Genomic DNA, 6,506 nt, shown 5'->3' with positions numbered 1-6,506 from the left:
ATAGTACCTCCTTCAATAATTAATTTTTTTATATTTTAGGATAAATTCTGAGGGCTAAAAGTTGTTAGAACTACTATTTATTCTGAGCGCCAAACATACATTAGCCTAGGCCCACCTCACCCCATGTCCCGTCATCCCACTCCTACCGTTGTCGGAGTAAAGATCTACTCATATCGCGCGCCTCTACCACCCACCTTTCTTCGAGTAAACGATTTACTTCGATAATAAAAACAACTTCCGTGCTTCCGATCCCACCCCATGTTCCGCATCGTGCTCCTACCATTATCGGAGTAAATGATTTACTTCGATAAAAATAACTTCTCTACTTCCGGTGTATATTCTATTTTTCCTATACCCAACCAACCACTCTCGCCCCCACTGCATTTTTTTTTCCTTTTTTTTCGGATCTGAATCAATCCACCATCCCAGCCCACGGATCGGCGACACACCATGGAGGAGGACGATGACACCGTGTCGGTTGATGGCGGTGGCCGGCGGCGGTTGAGGCGATGGCACTGCTTTAGCCCTCGCTGCTAGACGCTGGGCAGCACCTTAACCAGCAAGGAGGTGTTCATCTGGGCCAATAGCAACAACCAACGGCTGCTCCACATTGGCGACATTGATAGAACAAGCAAGTAAGGAAATGATACTATGATTTGCATCTGCATATTTTCCTTCAACTTCACGCATGAAGCCCTAATTTTTTTTGCAAATCAAATTAACGTGCAATCTCAAATATTACCTGATCTTAATTGATGGGCTGCACAGGTCCTACATTTGCACATCGTGCTCCATGTGGCTGGCCACAGAGGATAGAGTGGAATCCGCCGGTGATGGAGGATGTTTGCTATTTTTCTTTTGCTCGTTATCTCTATTGACATGAACGAGAATGTTTTTGCATTTTTTTTTGCTTGCTAGATGATGGATGGCTGCTAATGCGCAGCGTCGAGCTCATCTCTAGACCACACCGCTACATCCTTCCATGATTCCATCGTCGACTACTGCTCGCCACCTGGTTGCCCTCTCCACTACCAGTCACAAGACACAGACCTCTCTCTTCATCCTTATAGCAAGATCCAGCAAGCCACCAGAAAGATTTTTGACTGAACCATTTTTTTTCTTTTCTAGTTTGATTCACCTGTGAGTAATTTTATCGCTTGTGTGATTGAGCCTGCAATTTTTTCATTCATACGGCTATTTTGTGAGACAGATCAACAATACTCTTAGTACCAGTTTTTACTATTATACTGTATATTGAACACATTAGTAAACATATTACTACACGGTGGCTACGAGATCATGGCTATATCGAGAGGAAGGTGGTAATTGTTTTACTCGCAGACCACGAAATCTCAATTTATACTCTTATACTGTGTATTGAACACATCAGTAAACATATTACTACACGATGGCTACGAGATCATGGGCTATATCGAGAGGAAGGTAGTAATTGTTTTACTCACAGACCACGAAATATAAACAATATTTATAATATTGGTAAAAGAATTATTAGCGTTATAAGCTGGTAGTAATTCTTTTACGATCATTTAGGTATAGCGTCATCCGATGTGGAGGCATTCATGCGAGTAAATTTATTACTTTTGAATGAGCAGATGTGGAAGGCTGGGAGTAAATGAAAAACTCCACAGAGTAAATTCGTTACTTTTGAAATGGGCGGAGATACTAGAGAAACGGAAAACTCGGAAAGAAAAACTAGACGGTAAATAGTTTACTAAAACACGAAAACATAAAAACTACATAAAAAGAACGAAAACAGAAAAATATGGATCGTTAATATTTTACTGGGCCTATCGATAAAGCATGAATGAGATGGAAAGAGAAAAGAGAAACACGGAAGGTGGGGTGGTAAAAAAACAAAAAAAACGAACCGAGAAAAGGTGGGATACGGAGAAAAGGTGGGGTGGTAAAAAAATAGGAAAACCAGAAGGAGAGTGCGTTGTGCGACGCTCGAACTAATATTCTGCGCTGTAGCGCACGGATTAGTGCTACCGAAAAGTTGTTATATTTTGAAATGGAGGGAGTTTTTTTTTGGTTTTTTAGATTATAAGAAAAAGAACAATGAAGAACATAAAGTCTCTTACCGATATATCTTAAGTGGATTTGAGGAGTGGGGAGAGAGGAGCAAGCGCAGCGCTCGGGCTCGGGGAGGGATGGAGCTGTGGGTGGGTGGGTGGGTTTTGGGGGGGGGGGTTCATTTGCACGCTCCCCCTGCCACATTGTGTCATGGTGATAGGGGTACGACGCCAAGGATGCTGGTGTAAGTTCCGTTAGACCACGACACTAGCAACTCTGGTATCTCAAAAGGATTATTTCTCGGATAAGTTTTTTAAAAGGATCAAATTATAAAAAAATTAGAAAAACAATTGATATGATATGATTTAATGAGAGAAGAGAAAAATAATATAAACTAAGTGAGGGTAAGGTATACCCTCTACCCTTCGATATACGTCACATATCGATATGGTATACTTGCGCATATACGGACGTCTTCGGTACACGTTAAGGAAATTCGCCATGGAGTTCACAGATGGAAGGAGTCCTACTCGGACAAGACTGGGTCGTCATTGTATCGTGCCGAGTCCGATGTCTTCGAGTCCTACTTGGAGACCAGTTGACCTGCGATATAAAAGGGACCCCCCGGGAGGACCTAAGGCATCGAATCTCATAGCCAACACATCCACCACAACCTACGGAGTTGAAGCCTACAGGAGCCAAGTCGCCGGGAGATCTAATCGGACCTTCTCGATTACGATCTCGGCGGTATCATTGAGTTCCGCTTTCCCTTTGTAATCTGTGGTTTCCATCATATAATCCCATATCAACTGGAGTAGGGCTATTACCTATCAAGGGGCCTGAACTAGTATAATCTTTGTTTTCTGCCTGCTGGATGTCGTATTACGTAGATCCTCGTACCAGCGTACCCCAATACCCTCTATATCTGGTCTACGGGTATCCCCCGTCGACAGTGGCGTGCCAGGTAGGGGGACTTGGTGCTCAAGGTTCTACTACTATGTCATCCAGCTTCGTCGACAACAACGTCAACACCAACCTCAACCTAGGAGTTCCCACTTCAACAATGCTGGTGTGGACTCAAGTCGGCGAAATCGTCTTCCCGGTTTACATCACGGTGCCGCTCTCGGCCGGTCCATCAATGACCGGAAGCGAGAACGCAGTGGCTACAACCCAGGACGACTCCATGTCGAAGGATCCTCCGGCCGAAGCGGAGAACGGAACGTCGACGACATCCGAGCCCGAGAAGGATCCTAGTGCGGCCAAACCTTGTCTTTCCGACAAGAATCACGAGCCGACGAGGATGACTTCTGAGGTGACAAGGTCCTGGTGTCCTATCCACAAAACTAGAAAACACACCTTGCAAGCCTGCTGGGTTTTTCTCAACGTCCACGCTGAAATTCGTGCCTGCAAAGAGCGTGGAATCCAGCGTACTTCTCAACCCGTGTTGTCTATTTTCCTATTCACAAGACAAAGAATCACGACCTCTCAAGCTGCAAGGTCTTTCTCAGCGCCATGAAGACGTCACCTCGTAAGGTCCCGCAGTCACGCATCCCCCTCAGGGATGAGGACAAGGAACAAGGAGCGACACTGATTTCAGATCGATTTGTTGGGGGTAATCGACATCGATCCCCACGAACCATCAGTCTTGCACCTGCTCGAAAACTATGGCTCATCGTCAACGAGTACGCCGCGCGAGGTATTGGCCATCGACGAGACTGGCACGTCAGCGCGCGCCAATGCGGAAGCGGAGAATTAAGTGACTACACCGGCCCAGCACATCAGGGCCGTCAACGCAATACTAAGGGAAATCCCCTACGATCCCGTTCTGAACGACGATCTCGCACGATGGACAGAACGGTTACGGGAATCAGTGACCAACCACAGCAACGCGTTCGAAGAGGCCGCTGCTGCAGCGCACCCAGAACAGCCACCAACTGGCGATGCTAATGGTGAAAACCCTAAACAGCAGGAATCGCCTCATCGAGCCACCCCTCCACCTCGCGGCACCGGCGATCTCCGCGATCACCTGAATGGCCGCCGAGAGGCGCGATGCGCACGAGACAACAAGAACCGTTCCCGACATCGCGTCTCTTCACGGCGTCACGATAACGAAGAACGAGGAGGCCGTTCGAGCGAAGACCGAGACCGTGATAATTGCCACAATCGCCACGATCATGACGATCACGAACGGCGGGTGCTGGGCGATACTGGTCGAGGCTATCGCCATAATGACGACGGCGATGGGAATCGGCGCCGGGACAACAACGGGAGACGACGACAGGATTCTCGAGAACCCGGCCAACGTCCTCGTAATCGTACACCGGAACCAAGTGACCCATCGTCATCGTCGTTGTCTTCCTCATCCTCATCATCAGATAGACATCCACGAAGGACGTACGATCGCCGACAACCCACCGCCCCCAGCGCTGGGTGTAGAGCTTTCGGTCGTTCGCTGCGTGATGTCCAATGGCCTGAGAGATTCCGACCAGGAGCAATAGAGAAGTACGATGGGAGTATCGACCCAGAAGAATTCCTCCAGGTTTACTCCACGGTACTCTACGCTGCCGGAGCGGACGACAACGCATTGGCGAATTACTTGCCAACTGCATTGAAGGGCTCTGCGCGTTCATGGCTGATGCATCTCCCCCATACTCGATTTCTTCGTGGGCAGACTTGTGGTAGCAGTTTGTCGCCAACTTCCAAGGAACTTACAAGCGCCACGCGATCGAAGACGACCTACATGCGTTGACACAGAACCCGGGTGAATCCTTGAGGGATTATGTTCGGCGCTTTAATGAGTGCAGAAATAGAATCCCTGAAATCACCGACGCTTCTGTAATCCGCGCCTTCAAGTCCGGTGTCAGAGATCGATATACTACCCATGAGTTGTCAACGAGACGCGTCACGACTACTCGGAGATTATTCGAAATTGTCGATCGATGCGCCCATGCGAACGACGCACTGAGACGCAAGAACGACAAACCGAAGACCGGAGGAGAGAAGAAATCAGCCAAGGACGCACCGGAGTCAAGCAAGAAGAAAAATCGTAAAAGTAGGAAAAGGAAAGCTCAAGCGGAAGTTCTCGCAACAGAATACGCGGACCCTCCCAAGCGCCCAGACCCACAAGGCAGTGACACGAAGAAAACATGGTGCCCTATACACAAGTCGGACAGACACTCTCTAGAAGATTGCCTTGTTTTCAAAAAGTCGCTCGCAAAACACATGGCATTGGAAAAAGGCAAGCGAGTATGCGTGGTCGAGAAGGACGCTGAGGCGGCTACTCAGGAATCGGACTCAGCATACCCAGACTCCGATCTCCATGTCTCGCACATCTTCGGAGGTTCCACGGCATACTCCTCAAAGCGAGAATACAAGAAAGTGGAACGCGAAGTCTGTTCGACGTGGCAGGGAGCTGCGCCCAAGATGAAGTGGTCTGAACAGAAGATAGAATTCTCTGAAGAGGACCACCCCATGTAACGCCCCGATTTTCGTTCGGGATTAAAAATCAATTAATAATGCATTTCTAGAAATTATATTAAAAGTTAAATCAATTTAATCAAGTGAAATTATAGAGGAAATTAAAATTTCCTTTAAAAAAATCTTTGGCCGGGAATATTTTGTAATATTCTTTGTGCCCTAATGTACTCTCCGGAATTTTCCGTGAATTTTCGGAGCTCGAGAAATAGTTTTAATAGCACAAAGATCATTGCATCAATTAAAATAAAAAGAAAAAAAAATCCTCCTTCCTCTCTTTGGGCCCCTTTCGGCCCAATCCCTCCTTTCTCTCCCGCGGCCCGCGCGCCCCTTATCTCTCCCTCTCGGGCCGGCCTCCTCCCTCGGCCCGCTCGGCTCTCTCTCTCCCTCAAGTCTGCTTTACCTCCCTCGCCCGTTTTCCCCTCTTTCTCCCCGACAGGTGGGACCTGAGGCCCCATCTGTCATCTTCTTCTCCTACCTCCAGCTCCATCCCCAACCGCCGCCATGGCCGCCAAATCCTCCCACGTCGCCGCCTCTCCCGCGCGACTCCCTCTCCCGCGCGTGCGTGGACGCGGTCGTCGCCCACGTCCGCACCGTTTCCCCCCCCACTCTCCCCGCAAAATCCGGCCACGTCGCCGCCTCCCGCATCTCTCTCTCCTCCCACGTTGCCGGCCGGTTTCTACCTCTCTTGGGCTCGATCCCGCCTCCCCTCCCCTATAAAAACATTCCCCACACCTCCCTCTCCATTTTCCCCTCTCTCCCGTGCACGAAAACCACCCCGCCACCGTCGCACCTCCCGCCGCCGCTTGCCGACGACCCTCCAGCCGGTCGCCACAGCCGCTCCCACCACCGTCGTTCCGCGCGACCGCCACCAGCGGCTTCGCCGCGTCATGCCACACCCCGGCGTCCGCTCCATTTCCCCTCCCCGCCTCCGAAGCACCGTCGCCACGCGCACCACCTCCTTCCACCGAAGCCGCCGACTCCAGCCGGCCGCTGCC

The 6,506-nt window shown here is 49.6% G+C and overlaps 1 long non-coding RNA gene across 1 annotated transcript; it reads left to right on the top strand.

The window, feature by feature from the left end:
* Positions 1-402: 402 nt before the first annotated feature.
* LOC136355116 (uncharacterized) lies at positions 403-1,338 on the top strand. Its single transcript, XR_010739198.1, has 2 exons — positions 403-635; positions 769-1,338. It is a non-coding gene; the product is annotated as an uncharacterized lncRNA (long non-coding RNA).
* Positions 1,339-6,506: the final 5,168 nt, after the last annotated feature.

This window comes from Oryza sativa, chromosome 2 (genome assembly GCF_034140825.1).
Source record: "Oryza sativa Japonica Group chromosome 2, ASM3414082v1".
Lineage (NCBI taxonomy): Eukaryota > Viridiplantae > Streptophyta > Magnoliopsida > Poales > Poaceae > Oryza > Oryza sativa.
Note: the sequence above shows the minus strand (reverse complement) of the source record. Positions and strands in the feature narration are given on the sequence as shown.